We start from the raw sequence: 19,296 nt of genomic DNA, 5'->3' as shown, positions 1-19,296 counted from the left end.
CCTGACCACGTGACATTACTGCCACCCTGTGTTCAGGAGAACATCGTGCAGCCGTTACTCCCAATGTCAAAATAAATGTTTTTATTTCAAATATAAAAAATATTTCAAAATATTTATTCTAAATGGGACTATCGGCTTTTTCCACAGCGGATCTTTTTTGATTCGCGTACTGGTTTTGGCTTGATCACATTATTTTCCGGATGCCCTTCCTGACGAATCCCAATGATGCTGACTAGAGGAGATTCGAACCCAGGGCGTTAGCGCTTAAGTACAGAAAAGTACAGAAAAAAAAGTACAGAATGCCAACCACTACTCCACGGCGGCTCATATATCCAAACGGCACATTGGTGTGAATTTGAAGTGTTAATTAAAACAGTTCAGTTTGCGTCCTTTGGCTAAATATTTCACGTTGTTTTTCAAATATCCGGTGATATAAGGTCATTCTACTAAAACAAGTATTTGTTGTTTTAAATAATAGTTTTAAATAAACAAAAAAAAAAGCCAGTGGCTATTTGTTGCAGTTGTCTGCGCTATCCACTAGATGGCAATGTTGTCACGTGGTCAAATAAAAAGCTTGTATTATGTTAACTGTAGACTACTAAAAGAGTTCCTATGAGTTCTTTGACTTTGTTCAAAAGTGTGTAACTACCTTTTTTCTACTGTAACAGCAGATACAAAATAAATAAAATGAATAACAAAAAGAAAAACAGCGGTGTGATTTGGTTAATGAAGTGACTAGTTAGTGATAGTGGGTGCAGAGGCTCAGACATCCGTGGAAGGATGTGTTGATTGAGCTGTCGGAGGCCCCACAGCCGCTACACAACCAGATGTATGCAGCTGGCACATTGCTGACAGAGAAGTACAAGTAACCTTGTGACCCCCCCGGTCTATCGAGCTGTCTATCTAGTCAGTCAGTCAGTCAGTCAGTCAGTCAGTCAGTCAGTCAGTCAGTCAGTCAGTCAATGTGTCTGTCTGTCTGTCTATGGCCCTGTTTGAAAACGTGATTGCCCCCCTTGTTGAAACACAATGTAACTGTCATTTATCACACTTGAGTACAAGTGGGAAAGTTATAAAAGCAGTAGTGAACCCATCTAGTAGCGACCTACCAACCAACATTACGGTACCCATAGAGCGCAGCATCCAAACAACAAACGACATCCAAAGAACTGCAGGCCTCAGTTACGACTCCACCATGAGAAAGACACCAGGCAAAAACGGCCAGCCAGGAAGAGTTCCAAGACGTTCCTTCGGGAATGTACTTTGATTTTAATACGACAAAAGTTGCGATTTTTGGAAGGCGTATGTCCCATCATGTCTGGTGTAAGAGTGAGACCGCATTTTAGAAAAAGACCAAGAAGCTGAAATTGATATATCAGATATTGTATTGTATATCAGATATTGTATTGTATTTCAGATATTGTATTGTATTTCAGATATTGTATTGTATTTCAGATATTGTATTGTATTTCAGATATTGTATTGTATTTCAGATATTGTATTGTAATTCAGATATTGTATTGTATATCAGATATTGTATTGTATATCAGATATTGTATTGTATTTCAGATATTGTATTGTATTTCAGATATTGTATTGTATATCAGATATTGTATTGTATATCAGATATTGTATTGTATTTCAGATATTGTATTGTAATTCTGATATTGTATTGTATATCAGATATTGTATTGTATTTCAGATATTGTATTGTATTTCAGATATTGATATCTGTTCTCCCATTTATAAAAAGCAACATTAATTGATACTTCATAACTAACACAGGAGCAAATGTGTCTTTTTTGCTAGATATCAATTTTTGTTTATTTCAATAAGAAAATAAAGACAATGACTGCAAACAAATAGTTATAATTTTTGACTATGGTTCTCTTTATTGTATACATAGTGTGTGTGTGTGTGTGTGCGTGAGTGTGTGTGTGTGTTAGTGAGAACAGCAGGAAGGTGAGAGGTGAGTGTCGAAGAGAGATGAGATGGGTGCGCGGGGGCTCGAGGAGGGGCCCCCGGTGGTTTGGTAGGTGGGCAGGCAGCCGAGTGAGCGGCGGCGGCGGCGGCGGCGGTAGGAGGGCATTGACTCGCCTCCTTTGTTTATTTGGCTTTCTTCATGTTGAACAGAGAGAACAGGTTCAGAGGGAGGTGAAACGGAAAGGTGTGTGTGTGTGTGTGTGTGTGTGTGTGTGTGTGTGTGTGTGGAGAGAGGGGAAACTAATTTTTGACAATGCAGAATTATGTCAGAAGATAGTGGAAAAAGTGAAGTAATGAAGGAGTTAACAGAAAGATGATGAAAAATAAGTTGAGAATACTTGAATGAAATGATGAAAGGATGAAGTCAGTAAAGGAGGATAGCAGATGGATGTATGCCTGCACGGCTTCTTAAATATGATTATAATAACTTACAATTGCAGTGACTGATAATAATGTTATTTTCTATCATTATGACAAAACTACAATAAGAATTATAGAAAAATGTTGCTCTTAAATTGAAATGATCAGTCCAAATGATCCAAGTGATGAGAATGTATCTTTGTGTGTGTGTGTGTGTGTGTGTGTGTGTGTGTGTGTGTGGTATGTGCACCTGCATGTGAAAAGTTGTGGCTTGGGAGTGAATGCTCAAGGCCAGTCTCCCCCCCCCCCCCCCCCCCCCATAGAGGAGGAGGAGGAGGTGGAATAAAGAAGAAGCGGCACAGACTGAAGGTTATAGAAGGTTCAATGATAGGAACAATTGGGGTGGCGGGGGGGGGGGGTGGTGATAGTTTGGGTGGACCGGTGAAGGGGGGGGGGCACACTGACATGACATCTGGCCTCCAAATCCTCAAAGTGAAGCCATCAAGAACATAAATGATATTTTCAATATCCAAATGATCACGTAGAAAAGTGTGCTTTACTTTTTCTTTGTCTTTTATGTAATAAAACTTGGTAGAGTACATGCATATTTTTCTATATGCAGGCTACTCAGTACAATATGGCTGACTCGACAATAGTACCGTAGTACTGCAATGCACACAAATTATGTTTTCTGTTCTGCTGTTGTTGGTGATAGTTAATCAGGCTGTTGTTGGTGATAGTTAATCAGGCTGTTGTTGGTGATAGTTAATCAGGCTGTTGTTGGTGATAGTTAATCAAGCTGTTGTTGGTGATAGTTAATCAAGCTGTTGTTGGTGATAGTTAATCAGGCTGTTGTTGGTGATGGTTAATCAAGCTGTTGTTGGTGATAGTTAATCAGGCTGTTGTTGGTGATAGTTAATCAGGCTGTTGTTGGTGATAGTTAATCAGGCTGTTGTTGGTGATAGTTAATCTGCAGTTGTTGGTGATAGTTAATCAGGCTGTTGTTGGTGATAGTTAATCAGGCTGTTGTTGGTGGCAGTTAATCGGCAGTTGTTGGTGACAGTTAATCAGGCTGTTGATGGTGATAGTTAATCAAGCTGTTGTTGGTGATAGTTAATCAGGCAGTTGTTGGTGATAGTTAATCAGGCTGTTGTTGGTGATAGTTAATCAGGCTGTTGGTAGTGATAGTTAATCAGGCAGTTGTTGGTGATGGTTAATCAGGCTGTTGTTGGTGATAGTTAATCAGGCTGTTGTTGGTGGTAGTTAATCAAGCTGTTGTTGGTGATAGTTAATCAGGCAGTTGTTGGTGATAGTTAATCAGGCTGTTGTTGGTGATAGTTAATCAGGCAGTTGTTGGTGATAGTTAATCAGGCAGTTGTTGGTGATAGTTAATCAGGCTGTTGTTGGTGATAGTTAATCAGGCAGTTGTTGGTGATAGTTAATCAGGCAGTTGTTGGTGATGGTTAATCAGGCTGTTGTTGGTGATAGTTAATCAGGCTGTTGGTGGTGATAGTTAATCAGGCAGTTGTTGATGATGGTTAATCAGGCTGTTGTTGGTGATAGTTAATCAAGCTGTTGTTGGTGATAGTTAATCAGGCAGTTGTTGGTGATAGTTAATCAGGCTGTTGGTGGTGATAGTTAATCAGGCAGTTGTTGGTGGTAGTTAATCAGGCTGCTATTTAGTTTAGTAGTTTTGCATTATAGTTTGCTGTTGTTTGGATTTGCTTGCTTATTGTATTTTGGTGAGCATTTAGATAGCCTCTGCCACCAACCTTTGCATTCTTAAATACTATTTATATAAAGATATACTATATATAAGATAAGCTATTTTTTCCATTATGTGAGTATTTCATACAATTATTCCACACATGCTCTAGCTTGCATAGCTAACAGCCTTTCCTGAATGCTAACAGATCTTATTCAGCGAGCAAGAGTTTGTAATGAAGAAAAATTAGGTCATATAAATGTTGCATCTTGCTTGATGATTAAACGATCCCTTGTTTATGTATTTAATAATTACACACATGCACAGCGCAGACTCTAACCCGACCTTATGCTCACCTTGGTCCGTCAGGTTGAAAGGCAAACAACATGGCTTCAAGCTAGCCAGGCCGCCCCTCCCCGCCTCTCACTTTTGTTATTTTTATCATTTAAGATGGCGTTGACCAGGAGATAAAGTGACAGGAGAAGTGTGGCACTGAAAGAAGCTAGTTTCCAAAGGTCAAAAGTCATCCGGGGGGGGGGTTGGGGTGTCATGGGAGACTGTGACTGATATGAAGGTTGTGTTTTTCTATTTAATAGGTGCAAGAAAAGATACAAGCCAAAGGAATGAGATGGAATGCTGGCTTTCAGACGTGCTTAGCAACACATTTGCACGATTCAGACCAATTCATGTCTGAAAAGGAGCAGGAAGAAGCAGATCTTTTATGCTTTGCTTACGTTGTGTCATTTGAAGTTTGTTGACTTCCTGTACCACAGTTTTGGATTACAATGGCAAGTCTATTTATGGAGGATTTGTTGATTCAAAGAACTTGGTGCATGGATGCAGTAGCTTATGGAGGCTGAAGGTCTTGCCTTGGTTTGCGTTTGATATTGCATGTAGCAAAGAAGTCTGTTTGAGTTACAGTTGAGTGAATTGAGTTCCCGAACAAAGCATGCTACGTTTGTATCGGATGATTCGCTAATAACTCGCCATGGGGGCAAAGAAAGTTGTGATGTCCCATTCATTGGATTTCCTTTGTCTTGTTTTTGTCAATTTTGGTTTTTGCCTAAACTACCGGGACAAATTAAAAATGAAAACCAAGGCACCACTCTACGAAAAAAACAAACAAACGGCCATCATACTGCCTGTGCAACTTTCAAGGGAAAAGAAGAAATAAATATGTTAAAACAAGATAAAAGCATGCAAAATTAGGAGCAAATGAAATAAGAATAAATATAATGTAATATGTATATAAAATGTATAGATAAATAGATAGACTTTCTTTATCGTTATTGCACAATAACACAGCAGTGAAATTGCCAACAAAATGTTGTAAATAGATGACATCAAATATGAACAATGTACAGCGTGAACAGTAATTTGTACAAATAATTTAGAATAAATAATAATAATTTAAAGTTTGTATATATGTACTATATATGTATACAAAACAAAAGAGAATGAAGATATTTGGGTTCATTAAGAATAATAAACTGATGTAAACATTTTGCCAGAAACACAAAAGGAGGTAGCGTGAGGACATTTTACAATCATGACGCCATTAGAGGAGGAAATGCAGTGGGATCAGTTGTCTGATCTGCACACACACACACACACACGCACACACACACACACACACACATGTTTTTAGCAGCAAATTAGTATGTTGATTGAGCCGGCTTCTAAGTTTGCCCCCCCCCCCAGCTTCCGACCGGCAGCCCTTTACATCCTGCCTCCATACGGGGACAAGCGGAAGAAAAGGTGATTTATGACGGTCATGCCTGTCACGGTTGCGCACGAGGAAGAGATGCAGCGGTGCTGATGCTGCGAGGGAAACGGAGTTGCACGCAAGATGCTAACAGTTAACGCTTGTTGGAGGTGTGGTTTGGGGAGTGGAACCGCTGGACGGTGTATTTGTCAACAGGAATATTATCCATGGGGGCGGCACGGCGGTCGAGTGGTTAGCGCACAGACCGCACAGCTAGGAGACCAGGGTTCGATTCCACCCTCGGCCATCTCTGTGTGGAGTTTGCATGTTCTCCCCGTGCATGCGTGGGTTTTCTCTCCGGCAAATATCTTACTTTTTATTTTTCTGCACAAAATAAGATGAAAAATAAATAAACAAATCAAGAATAAAGAAAATCAATCAATCAGTAATAAATAAATATAATAATAATAATAAAAACTTAAGAAAGCACATATAGTTGGTGGGTAGACAAATGATTTTTTTCAGATTAAAATGAACAAAGCATTATTAGAGCCCTGTAGACATGACAAAACACGACTATAGTCACATTTATACTCTTTTTATTTACAACATATTGCGCAACTGCAGGGTCTTGAGACACATGCTAACTCGCAAACTAGAGAGCTAGCGACCTAAACGGTAACCTTCAAGTTATTTCCTTTCAACTTAAATAGCCAAAAACTTACCACTTCCACACGGATAGGGAGGATAACTATTAACAGTTATTTAACCTTTTAACATGAACATGAATCAAACGTAATAATTTTTTCTGGGTACATGATACCATACAGCATCCATATCAAACTAACATTAAACTTTCATATCAAGGCGGGGGCCTCAAACTAGTGTCCTGCGGGGCGCACTAACATTAAATTGGTGATTGGTGTCCAGCCAATCACAGGGCACATATAGACTCATTCACTCAGCATGGAAGGTGGATAGATGTTGGATACTAAAACACGGAGAAGAGGTATAAGATTTAAATAAGACGTACTTCTACTTTCAAGCTACAATTATGAGTAATGTTTGGAATGCACTTGAATGACAGCATGAGCCTCAATGACACGGCCAGTCGGCCCCCAGTGTGTATATATTGTGTGTTTGCACGGCTTGTGTGGCTGACCTCAATCTCCACCAATCTCCACCAATCTCCACCATTCTCCATCCACGGGCCCGCTGTGTGATTTTGGAGTGGGAGGTTCCATGAGACGTTTGATGTTGCTGACAGTTGCCTCCTCTCTCCGTCTGGCTTCAGATCAGTGGCCCGGGCCGGCGTGGGCCGATCCGGTTGACATGACCGGCGCGGTGATGGTCACCGGCTCCACGTCCAGGCCTTGCTTGGTCACATCAAGCGGGTCGCTTGACCCAGAGGGGCAGCCGATAGCGATGTTGGCCTTGGCTCTTCATGCGGTGGGAAAACACTGCAACAGCTGGCTTCACAAGGTTCCAGAAACATCTGCAATATCTACCACTGGTGAGAATCGCACCCCCTGCTGCTGGAGTACATCTGTTTGATAACACAACCGGTGAATACAGCAATACTTTTACTTTGCTTTTACTTTTATATCCAATCGGTCCGACCCCGAATATGCTTGGCACCGACTTATTTGTCGAGCTGGCGTCTTATTCCTTATGGAAAATCCGATCTGAGTGTGTGCGTGTGTGCGTGTGTGCACGTGCGCATGTCTGCGTGCGTGTTTGCACCCTAAGGAACACTCCATAGCCTTTGACATATTGTTAAATTGAAGAATGTTTGAAGTATGATGCAACATCAGCTGCTCTCACTTAGCTTTGAGCTGCTTTCCTTTGAAAAGTCCCCTCCGGTCTCAAGTTACCAAGGAGACAACAGCAGAACCACACCGTGTGTGTGAAGTGGAGAAAGAAAATCTGTTTTAAATGGGATATTAATGTGCTTGATAGAGACATGAACTCCTCAGAAGACAGTTTTTACATACGTGGCCATAAAACGGAACAACGGAAGTCCACATTTTAATGGGATGGCTATCCTTTACATATTATCCAATACCGGTGCCAAATCGGCACTGTTGAAATAATGGCGGCGCTTACATGGTACCCGATACGGTACTTTTAAAAAGGGAAAACATTTTTTTACATGTAATTCATTTTATGCAATTTTATGAAATGTGTTCACTGACTGAGCATCGAACCGGCAACCATCAAATTGGGAGACGACCACTACGACTACGACCTGAGCCATGCCAACATGCACAGAATAAAGTGGATGTCAATTTTAATGTGAACTATAAAACACATTTGTGACATTGAATTTCTATTCATTTTCAATAGAAAAAAATGGCAAGAAAAACATTGAATTACATAAAATGTGGGTCCTGATTGACAGCCTTCATGTCCTGAATGAGCTGAACATTTTGATGTTGGATTAATTTAAAGCGGCTGAGAAATGTGGGAGGAGTTAACAGACAACAAATGTCGGAATTAAACATATTTTAAATGTATATGCGTGCATATATTGAACAATTTCACAAGAACTGAAGATTGAACCAGCAACCATCAGGTTAGAAGATGACAGCAGACTTCAAACTTCAGGATTAGAAATGTTGAGAAGTTGATTAATAAAAATAATTGAAAAATAATTGAGATAGAACGATGAAATTTATAAATAAATCGAATAATTGCAGGATTGAGGATTGAACAAGCAACCATTGGGTTGGGAAACAACCGCTGTCAAATGGTTTTCCACCAAATAAATTGCCCATTTATTATAAAATTGAGGCAGAATAAGAATAAACAGATAAAATAAAATAAAATAAAATAAAATAAAATAAAATAAAATAAAATAAAATAAAATAAAATAAAATAAAATAAAATAAAATAAAATAAAATAAAATAAAATAAAATAAAATAAAATCATAACAATTATAATAATCATAATAATCATAATAATCATAATAATCATAATAATCATAATAATCATAATAATCATAATAATCATAATAATCATAATAATCATAATAATCATAATAATCATAATAATCATAATAACAAATACATGGAAAATGGTGTCAGATTCTATATGTGTGTATGAGAATCAGAATAAGCAGGCTGATTTTTGTAAATTACAATAATTACAATAATTGTAATTATTGGAATAAAGGTATATCTAATCTAATTATTCTACAATATTCACACAAAATTCATGAAATAAAATCCACAATATATTGCCATAATTATCACGGCAAAAACAGCAGAAAAACAGAATGTGGAAAAAAAGCTGCTTTTAACGTCCAGATTTTCAGTGTCCGTGAACGCACCACGCTCACGGTGAGTATGATTGAAAGTGACGCCTGACGCTCCTCCGTCCTTTCTGTCATTCTTTCATCGGACTTGTTACTCGAGCTCACCTCTGCAGCGGGCTGTCCGCCATCCCCAAAGTTCACGTTGGTGGTCTGACAGTTTTTCATCACAAACGACCGTTTTCCGTACTTGAAGTTTTAGAGTGGATTTTGCACGAGTGTTTGGATCAACACAGGAAAGGACTTGATTTGATACCAAGAAAATCCTTTCCCTCATTTCATTGCATCCATACAGAAACCAGCAACCAGCAACCAGCAACCAGCAACCAGCAACCAGAAACCAGCAACCAGCAACCAGCAACCAGCAACCAGCAACCAGCAACCAGCAACCAGCAACCAGCAACCAGAAACCAGCAACCAGCAACCAGAAACCAGCAACCAGCAACCAGCAACCAGCAACCAGCAACCAGCAACCAGCAACCAGCAACCAGCAACCAGCAACCAGCAACCAGAAACCAGCAACCAGCAACCAGCAACCAGCAACCAGCAACCAGAAACCAGCAACCAGCAACCAGCAACCAGAAACCAGCAACCAGCAACCAGCAACCAGCAACCAGCAACCAGCAACCAGCAACCAGCAACCAGCAACCCGTCCGTCTGCCACATCAATCAGCGTAAACACCAGCCATCATTTGTATTGTCTTTGACCTTTCACCCACTCACTGTACCCGTGGGGTTTGCCCCGTCGTTCAACTCTGTGCACTGGATCTGGCCCCGTGGACGCTTGGCCTGAGGTCATAGTGGATGAAGATTGTCCACTATAGGAAAAGGAAGCGGCACGTTGAGTTTGTTTAACGCGGTACTTAATGGATTCCTGCTTATACTCGCATGTGTGAACGTCCGCTTCCCTTCCACGGTTTCTCGGCGGAGGTAAGCACGCGTGACCAGGCATCATGCCTGGGGACAGGATGGGCACCCGCATGCGTGCCCACATTGCTGGAGGCCCGCTTGGCCCGATGCAGTGGCAGACATTGCAGGCACAATGGAAGGATGTGGACTATTGTTGGGGCTCGCAGGCCAAGGGGGGCAGTGGTGCCAAAGGCGAGCGTGAGGTTGGACGCATGTGATGAGGCCGATGACGGACAGGAAGAACTCAGCTGGTGGAAGTGGAAACAAATCACAACCTTCCACTTGAACACGCAGAATAATCATAATGCAAATCATGGCAGGTAATCTTGCGTTTTATTCGGAAGGGTAGTGGGGTGTCTATTAATACTCCTATTAATACGCATTAATAGAATAAAATAATTATATATATAACATAATATAATATAATATAAAAAATAATATAAAATATATAAATATATATAATACATAATTATATATAATATTATATTATATTAAAATAATAAACACGGAAAATAATGATATTGCAAATCATGGCAGGTAATCTTGCATTTTATTCTGAAGGGTAGTGGGGTGTCTATTAATACTCCTATTAATACTCATTAATAGGAGTATACTCATTAATACTCATATAAGTTAAGATATGCCTTTATTCGTCCCTCAGTGGGGAAATTTGCAATATAATATAATATAATATAATATAATATAATATAATATAATATAATATAATATAATATAATATAATATAATATAATATAATATAATATAATATAATATAATATAATATAATATAATATAATATAATATAATATAATATAATATAATATAATATAATATAATATAATATATAAAAATTATAAATTATATAAATATATATAATACATAATTATATATATATATATATAATATAATATGATATAAAAATAATAAACACGGAAATTAATTATAATGCAAATCATGGCAGGTAATCTTGCGTTTAAATAATATAATATAATATAATATAACATAACATAACATAATATAATATAATATAATATAATATAATATAATATAATATAATATAATATAATATAATATAATATAATATAATATAATATAATATAATATAATATAATATAATATAATATAATATAATATAATATAATATAATATAATATAATATAATATAAATATCACAATAATATAATATAATAATAATAATATAATATAATATATAAAAGAATATAAAATATATAAACATATAAAATACATAATTATATATTATATAATATATAAATATAATAATATAAATTAATATCAATTTTGCTATAAGTGGTAGTGCTATTTAAAATCGCAATCTAATATCACAAATGCACGTATTTTCACACATTTTCAATGTCATTTGGCATTGATTGTTGGTGTTGAATGTCACAGAAAAATGATTTTGTATCACACTAAAGTCTCAGGAATGGAACTCAAGTCAACAATCTCAGGCCCACATCCACTCAGGTCACGGCACCCCAGCCCCCCCGAGGGACAACTAAACTCCACGCAGGACCATTTCATAGAGACGTGAACTTTTCACTCCAGAAGAGCTCCACTTCCTTGTCTTCTTGCACGAATTGACTGTTTTTCATCCTGTCTTGGAAAAGTACGTCTCCCCGGTAATCGTATTTTTACCTCACGCTAAAGAAGTGCTTCCTCCCCGACTGCCGTGATGGCTCTCTTATTCCGTCTCTGTCTGCCTCACCTCATTCCGTCGTCTGTCTCGCTGATGGGAAAGGAGCAGGAGCAAGACTTTGTGTGTGTGTGAGTGCTGTTTGGTTAGACAGAGTCATATAACACGGCTATTGCTCATTCGCATGTGTGGGAGCGTCGGACCAGTCACGGCTATTTACATTAAAGAGTCCAGGGCAGGCAGCGCCGAGGCTGCCGGCCCTCCACGGCCCTCCACGGCCCTCCATGGCCCTCCACGGCCCTCCATGGCCCTCCATGGCCCTCCATGGCCCTCCACGGCCCTCCACGGCCCTCCATGGCCCTCCATGGCCCTCCATGGCCCTCCACGGCCCTCCATGGCCCTCCACGGCCCTCCATGGCCCTCCATGGCCCTCCATGGTTACATTAAGTGAAATCCAATCGGGCTGAGCCTCACCACTCAACACTCCACGTCTCTGTCTTCCATTCTGTCCCCACAATTTGTCTGCCTTTTTCTCTCTCAACTCTTTCCAATGCAAAGTCTCCGTGGAGTCCAAGTCGCTTTAACATCTTCTCCGTTTGCCCTCCTTTCCCCCTCGGGCTGCACTTTTGGGAAGATGGCCGTTTTAACACCTTCAAATATACATGATGATACATAATAATTACTTCTAGCACCGTCATACGTCCCCCACCATCATCTTCATCTTCTCTCCCCAGGCTGGTACCAATGGTGAACCATAATGTTCTTGTACCATACCTTACTATACCATGTTCTTGTTGGGACTGTTTGGTGTCCAAAATGTGCCGCCCGAGTTCATAGCTGTTGTCTTTCCTTCATGTTGTGCTTTCATCATTTTTATAAGACACTACAATCATAAATTACTAGCATTACATAATCTTTTATGCTTTATCTTAGGGCAGGGGTCTCAAACTCAATTTACCTGGGGGCCACTGGAGCTCGGGTCTGGGTGAGACTGGGCCGCATCAGGTTTTCCAAAAAAAACGAAAAAAAACACATTTATTAAAAACAAAAAAAATGTAAAAACTTCGCTTTGGTTCCAATTTTCTACAATAAAAGCTCTGATAAAACATTCCACTGTTCTCAAATATCTTACTTTTTATTTTTCTGCACAAAATAAGATGAAAAATAAATAAACAAATCAAGAATATAGAAAATCAATCAATCAGTAATAAATAAATATAATAATAATAATAAAAACTTAAGAAAGCACATATAGTTGGTGGGTAGACAAATGATTTTTTTCAGATTAAAATGAACAAAGCATTATTAGAGCCCTGTAGACATGACAAAACACGACTATAGTCACATTTATACTCTTTTTATTTACAACATATTGCGCAACTGCAGGGTCTTGAGACACATGCTAACTCGCAAACTAGAGAGCTAGCGACCTAAACGGTAGCCTTCAAGTTATTTCCTTTAAACTTAAATAGCCAAAAACTTACCACTTCCACACGGATAGGGAGGATAACTATTAACAGTTATTTAACCTTTAACATGAACATTAATCAAATGTAATAATTTGTTCTGGTTACATGATACCATACAGCAGGGGTCTCAAACTCAATTTACCCGGGGGCCACTGGAGCTAGGGTCTGGGTGAGACTGGGCCGCATCAGGTTTTCCAAAAAAAACGAAAAAAAACACATTTATTAAAAACAAAAAAAATTTAAAAACTTCGCTTTGGTTCCAATTTTCTACAAGAAAAGCTCTGATAAAACATTCCACTGTTCTCAAATATCTTACTTTTTATTTTTCTGCACAAAATAAGATGAAAAATAAATAAACTAATCAAGAATAAAGAAAATCAATCAATCAGTAATAAATAAATATAATAATAATAATAAAAACTTAAGAAACCACATATAGTTGGTGGGTAGACAAATGATATTTTTCAGATTAAAATGAACAAAGCATTATTAGAGCCCTGTAGACATGACAAAACACGACTATAGTCACATTTATACTCTTTTTATTTACAACATATTGCGCAACTGCAGGGTCTTGAGACACATGCTAACTCGCAAACTAGAGAGCTAGCGACCTAAACGGTAGCCTCCAAGTTATTTCCTTTCAACGTAAATAGCCAAAAACTTACCACTTCCACACGGATAGGGAGGATAACTATTAACAGTTATTTAACCTTTAACATGAACATGAATCAAACGTAATAATTTTTTCTGGGTACATGATACCATACAGCATCCATATCAAACTTGCGCGGGCCGCACTAACATTAAACTTTCATATCAAGGCGGGGGCCTCAAACTAGTGTCCTGCGGGCCACATTTGGCCCACGGGCCGTGTGTTTGAGACCGCTGTCTTAGGGTGTGTGACCGAAATAATTCACCATGGGGCCAAACACAGTTGTGAGGAGGTGAGAAACATGCAATCTTTTCTGCATGTAAAACAATATTTATTCTCAATAAAATGCATATTTTGTTCCCAGAATGGATGAATTTCCTATGGAATATCCAAGTCAGCTAATTTTCAGTAAAGTCCCATAAAATATTAGCAGATCACATCATATTAAAACTGTACTCTCACAGAGCTGACGTTGTATCAACAATTGGGTTTCTGCTTCTTTACACCTCTCCAAGCTATCATATGGGGAATTTGTGCGGTTTGGGATTTGACCAGAATTTTTTTTCGGGCAACCTGCCATGCACACAAATGCCCTCTATATTAACCAGCAGACACACACACACACACACACACACACACACACTTAGCAATAGCATGACTAATAGCATACATCTTGGCTGAGCTCAAAGGTCGTCTCGTGTCAATAAACAGAGGAGCAAGTGATTGGCTCCACTGTGCCTCCAATCATTTCTGTAGACTTCTTTGACGGCTTTAACGCTCCTGCCCGTCCTGACCTGATCTACCACCGTATAAGCAAGTCTGGAAGAAACCTATGAAGGCAAATATCCATAACTGTTGTCGGCAATTATTAAATGAAGGTGTGGACTTTGGGATCTTAACCCTTGGACTGGACCCTACACTCTTCTATAAGGGGGTCAAAAATCACCCATACTAGAATCAATGCCTTTTTATGACAATTTTGCCATTTTGGTTAGGAAAAATCATTTGTATGATATTTAGTATTATATTTAGGAGTTGATAAGTTGATAAGAATCAAAGGTTTCTATTGGATTCCATAGAAAATACATGCAGGTCATTTTTGACCCACTTATGGAAGGTTGGGGTAGTAACACAAAAACTAAAAAATCTTAAAATGTATAAAAAGTAAGTTAAAATGTGAATGCATGATATCAAAAACATATTTTTTGAGGAATACTTGGAATATGAAATGATGAAAAATTTAATTACAAAGATATTTCAAGAAAACAACCTGACCGGGTCATTTTTGACCCACTTATGGAAGGTTGGGGTAGTAACACAAAAACTAAAATGTCTTAAAATGTAAGTTAAAAATGTGAATGGCATGATATCAAAAACATGTTTTTTGAGGAATACCTGGAATATAAAATGATAACAATTTTTCATTACAAAGATATTTCAAGAAAACAACCTGACCGGGTCATTTTTGACCCACTTATGGAAGGTTGGGGTAGTAACACAAAAACTACAATTTCTTAAAATGTATAAAATGTAAGTTAAAAATTTGAATGGCATGATATCAAAAACATGTTTTTTTTAGGAATACCTGGAATATAAAATGATAACAATTTTTCATTCTAAGGATATTTCAAGAAAACAACCTGACCGGGTCATTTTTGACCCACTTATGGAAGGTTGGGGTAATAACACAAAAACCAAAATTTGTTAAGATGTATAAAAGATAAGTTAAAAATGTGAATGCATGATATCAAAAACATGTTTTTTGAGGAATACCTGGAATATAAAATGATAAAAAAATGTAATTACAAAGATACTTCAAGAAAACAACCCGACCGGGTCATTTTTGACCCACTTATGGAAGGTTGGGGTAGTAACACAAAAACTACAATTTCTTAAAATGTATAAAAAGTAAGTTAAAAATGTGAATGGCATGATATCAAAAACATGTTTTTTGAGAAATACCTGGAATATGGAATGATAAAAAATGTAATTACAAAGATATTTCAACCTGACATAAGTGGGTCATTTTTGACCCACTTATGCATCTAAGGGTTAATATGTTTCAGGGTTACGTTGCAATTGTCCCCCGATGTGAGCAAAATTCGGTCCGAGTCCTGACTTTGACCCTCTTGAGATCAATTTCTTGCCTTTTTAACCAGTTGGTGGCTTTACCCACAGCTTGCTCCCCAGTGACAGGTATAGTGTTTCTCCCTCAGCGTTACACTGCGCTTGACCCCGCCGCATAAAAAACTTGTTAGATAATGGACCGAGCCGGTCGCTTGGGTCAAATCGCGGCGTTTGATGAGGAAATCTTTTGTGCGCTCTACTAGATGGGAATCTGATTGGTATCCTTGGTGACAAAGCGATGAGATCCATGAGGCTTTGTTAGACGTAGACGTTAGACACGGCGAGGCCGTCAGGCCGTCTGCATCATCACCAAACATTTCCCATCATAACACGAGCCTTTTAAAAAGTGTTGGATGTTTGAATAACCGACACGTCAAATATCAAACAATTTAATTTTTACGCAGGGAGGGAGGCGCCGGGCCAAGGCGATGCAGCGGCCAGGAAAGTCGGCAATGAAGAGCGAAAGTAGATTCCAGTAGTCAGGAATGTCTAAGCATAACAAACATGTCAGACGTGTTTAATCCAGGTTGCTTGCTGCTTCTGTGAGGTGTATATTATTTCTAATTAATCTTTCTTACCTTCACTGCGCCTCACTTTGTCACAATTTACTTTCAAGTCTCAAACATTTTTCTTTGCCATATCCAAAAGTCAATAAATTAGTCTTGTGAAAGGAGCTTGTCAGCGGAGCTATACCCGTGATTTTGAATTTTGGATTTATTACGTACAGTTTAGCACCGACCATGATAAGTCCGTTTTTGCAAAGTAGGATTGCTTAATGATAAATGAAATATTTTTGTAGTTACAGCATACAAAACCTGTCCACGACCTTCTAAATATGTTTTTTAACATTATTACAGGCCTCTAGTTATGCAATAACACCACTATTACCTAATATAATAGACATGATAACAGAAAATAAGTCATGTACGACATAAATAAAACTCCTACCTGTGTGTGTTGCTATAAACGTGTCCCAGTGGTAGGGGAGCTGAGTGGGAGATGGACAGGAAGTGATGTTGGGGGCTCATCACTGATTTTTAGCTTGGCTGAAACACTTGGTTGTGTTAGGGATCATCATCAAAGCTGCAATAAAAGCCTGTTCCGGTCACCAAGTCTGGATTTTACTTCTTAAAAGTGCTTAATTTATCAAATAAATTGTTTAAACTGGCTTGTGACAAGTACATGCTGAGCTATATGAGATTGGGAGCTCGGTGAACTTACTTACGGCTAATTTTTAATATGTTTATTTAGCCTATACAGCCTCCCAGGTATGCTATTTATGCTACTGTGGAGCTGAATAACTGTCATTATGTTACATTGACGCACTGAGCACCTATTAGCTATGTGATGTTGTGTAGTTGAATTCCTCGATTTTCCACATTAAATGTCCAGTCCAGTGCAAATTATGTATGTTTTTTTCCAACGCATTTTTTGCGATGCGATGCGATGCGACTTATAGTCTGGAAAAATACGGCACTACCTTTCAGCACATAAAAGACAGGAAGTGATGTTGGGGGCTCATCACTGATTTTTAGCTTGGCCGAAACACTTGGCTGTGTTAGGGATCATCATCAAACCTGCAAGTCTGGATTTTACTTCTTTAAGCCACTATTATGCTTAAAAATGCTTAATTTATCAAATAAATTGTTTAAACAGGCTTGTGACGAGAACATGCTGAGCGATATGAGATTGGGAGCTCGGTGAACTTACTTACGGCTAATTTTTAATATGTTTATTTAGCCTATACAGCCTCCCAGGTATGCTATTTATGCTACCGTGGAGCTGAATAACTGTCATTATGTTACATTGACGCACTGAGCACCTATTAGCTATGTGATGTTGTGTAGTTGAATTCCTCGATTTTCCAGATTAAATGTCCAGTCCAGTGCAAATTATGTATGTTTTTTTCCAATGCATTTTTTGCGATGCGATGAAATCTGCAATAAAAGCCTGTTCCGGTCACCAAGTCTGGATTTTACTTCTTTAAGCCATTATTATGCTTAAAAATGCTTAATTTATCAAATAAATTGTTTAAACAGGCTTGTGACGAGTACATGCTGAGCGATATGAGATTGGGAGCTCGGTGAACTTACTTACGGCTAATTTTTAATATGTTTATTTAGCGTATACAGCCTCCCAGGTATGCTATTTATGCTACTGTGGAGCTGAATAACTGTCATTATGTTACATTGACGCACTGAATACGTCCATTTTCCAGATTAAATGTCCAGTCCAGTTCAAATTATGTTTTTTTCCGACGCAATTTTTGCGATGCGACGCGACTTAATGTCTGAAAAAAAACGGTACTACCTTTTAGCACATAAAAGAATTCACCATGTGGTTTTGAATGTATTTTCACCCAAAAGGTCATAGATATTAATATCAAGGCAGGACATTTTACACCAAAACACCTCGTCCTCTCTCTGCGTGCGCCCCCATGAGACATTGAACAAAAGGGAATGCTTGTGTGACCATCAAACCCCAACCACGCCGATAATTTCCCCGACATCTGTGAAAAATGTAACCTTTCCGTTGCTCTCATGATGTCAGCGGGCTGTTGTGTTCAGCGGGGGATTGGGCTAAAACGCTCGTGAGGGAGCAGAGGTAAAGCCTTCCAAATGGAGGACACGGCACGGGGAAAGGGACACCGTTGCAACAAAAGGAGTTAGATATGCATCATTGGGTCGGCGCACCGAGCCCAGCTTGAGCCAATTATTGGTGTCATCTTGATCCAATTGAATCAATCTCGGCCTGGACTGAAGGAGGGAAGGAGAGAGGGAAGGGTTGGACTGGTGTGAGGGTGCAAACGTTGGTCAGATAACCTGATCTGACTGAGAAGTAAGTCGACCCCACAAACACTGTCACTCCGCAGACACACGCTATTCCGTGGTTTTTTCTTCGTTTTTGACTGCCTGCAATCTCTTGCTGGGGAAGGACGGGACGGGACAGGAAAACTCTGCAGCTTATTAAAACTCCACATGGACACTCTTCCTAATTCATTAATCGGTCATGGGTGGCCGTACGAAGATTTGGGATAGTAATTTCAAAACACAAATCGGAATCCACAAATTTGTGGTTTGGTCGTCAACCTTATGGAAAACTGAAAACCAGGTTCTGTCGTCCAACATCAGCTCCGACTTGGACCTCCCAAATGTTCTTTTGGATGAATGGTGAAAAAAAACATGTTGTCACAACACAACTCCTAAGACTAGAATTGTTGATTTAAGGTCATGTGTTGACCTTCACGCTTTGTTACTCTCCAACTTGATAGTTACGGCCCAAATTTTAAACAAACATTTTTAACTAAAGTTATTTTTTTGTGATCTCCACAAAAATTGTGTTTTTCAGAATCAGAATCAGAAGTGGTTTTATTGCCAGGTATGATCAAACACATACTAGGAATTTGTTTTGGTGAAGT

This window comes from Doryrhamphus excisus, linkage group LG8, assembly GCF_037039965.1.
Source record: "Doryrhamphus excisus strain RoL-2023G ecotype Guam linkage group LG8, RoL_Dexc_Guam_v1.1, whole genome shotgun sequence".
Classification (NCBI taxonomy): Eukaryota; Metazoa; Chordata; class Actinopteri; order Syngnathiformes; family Syngnathidae; genus Doryrhamphus; species Doryrhamphus excisus.
The sequence above is the reverse complement of the archived record's forward strand: the minus strand, read 5'-3'. Positions refer to the sequence as shown.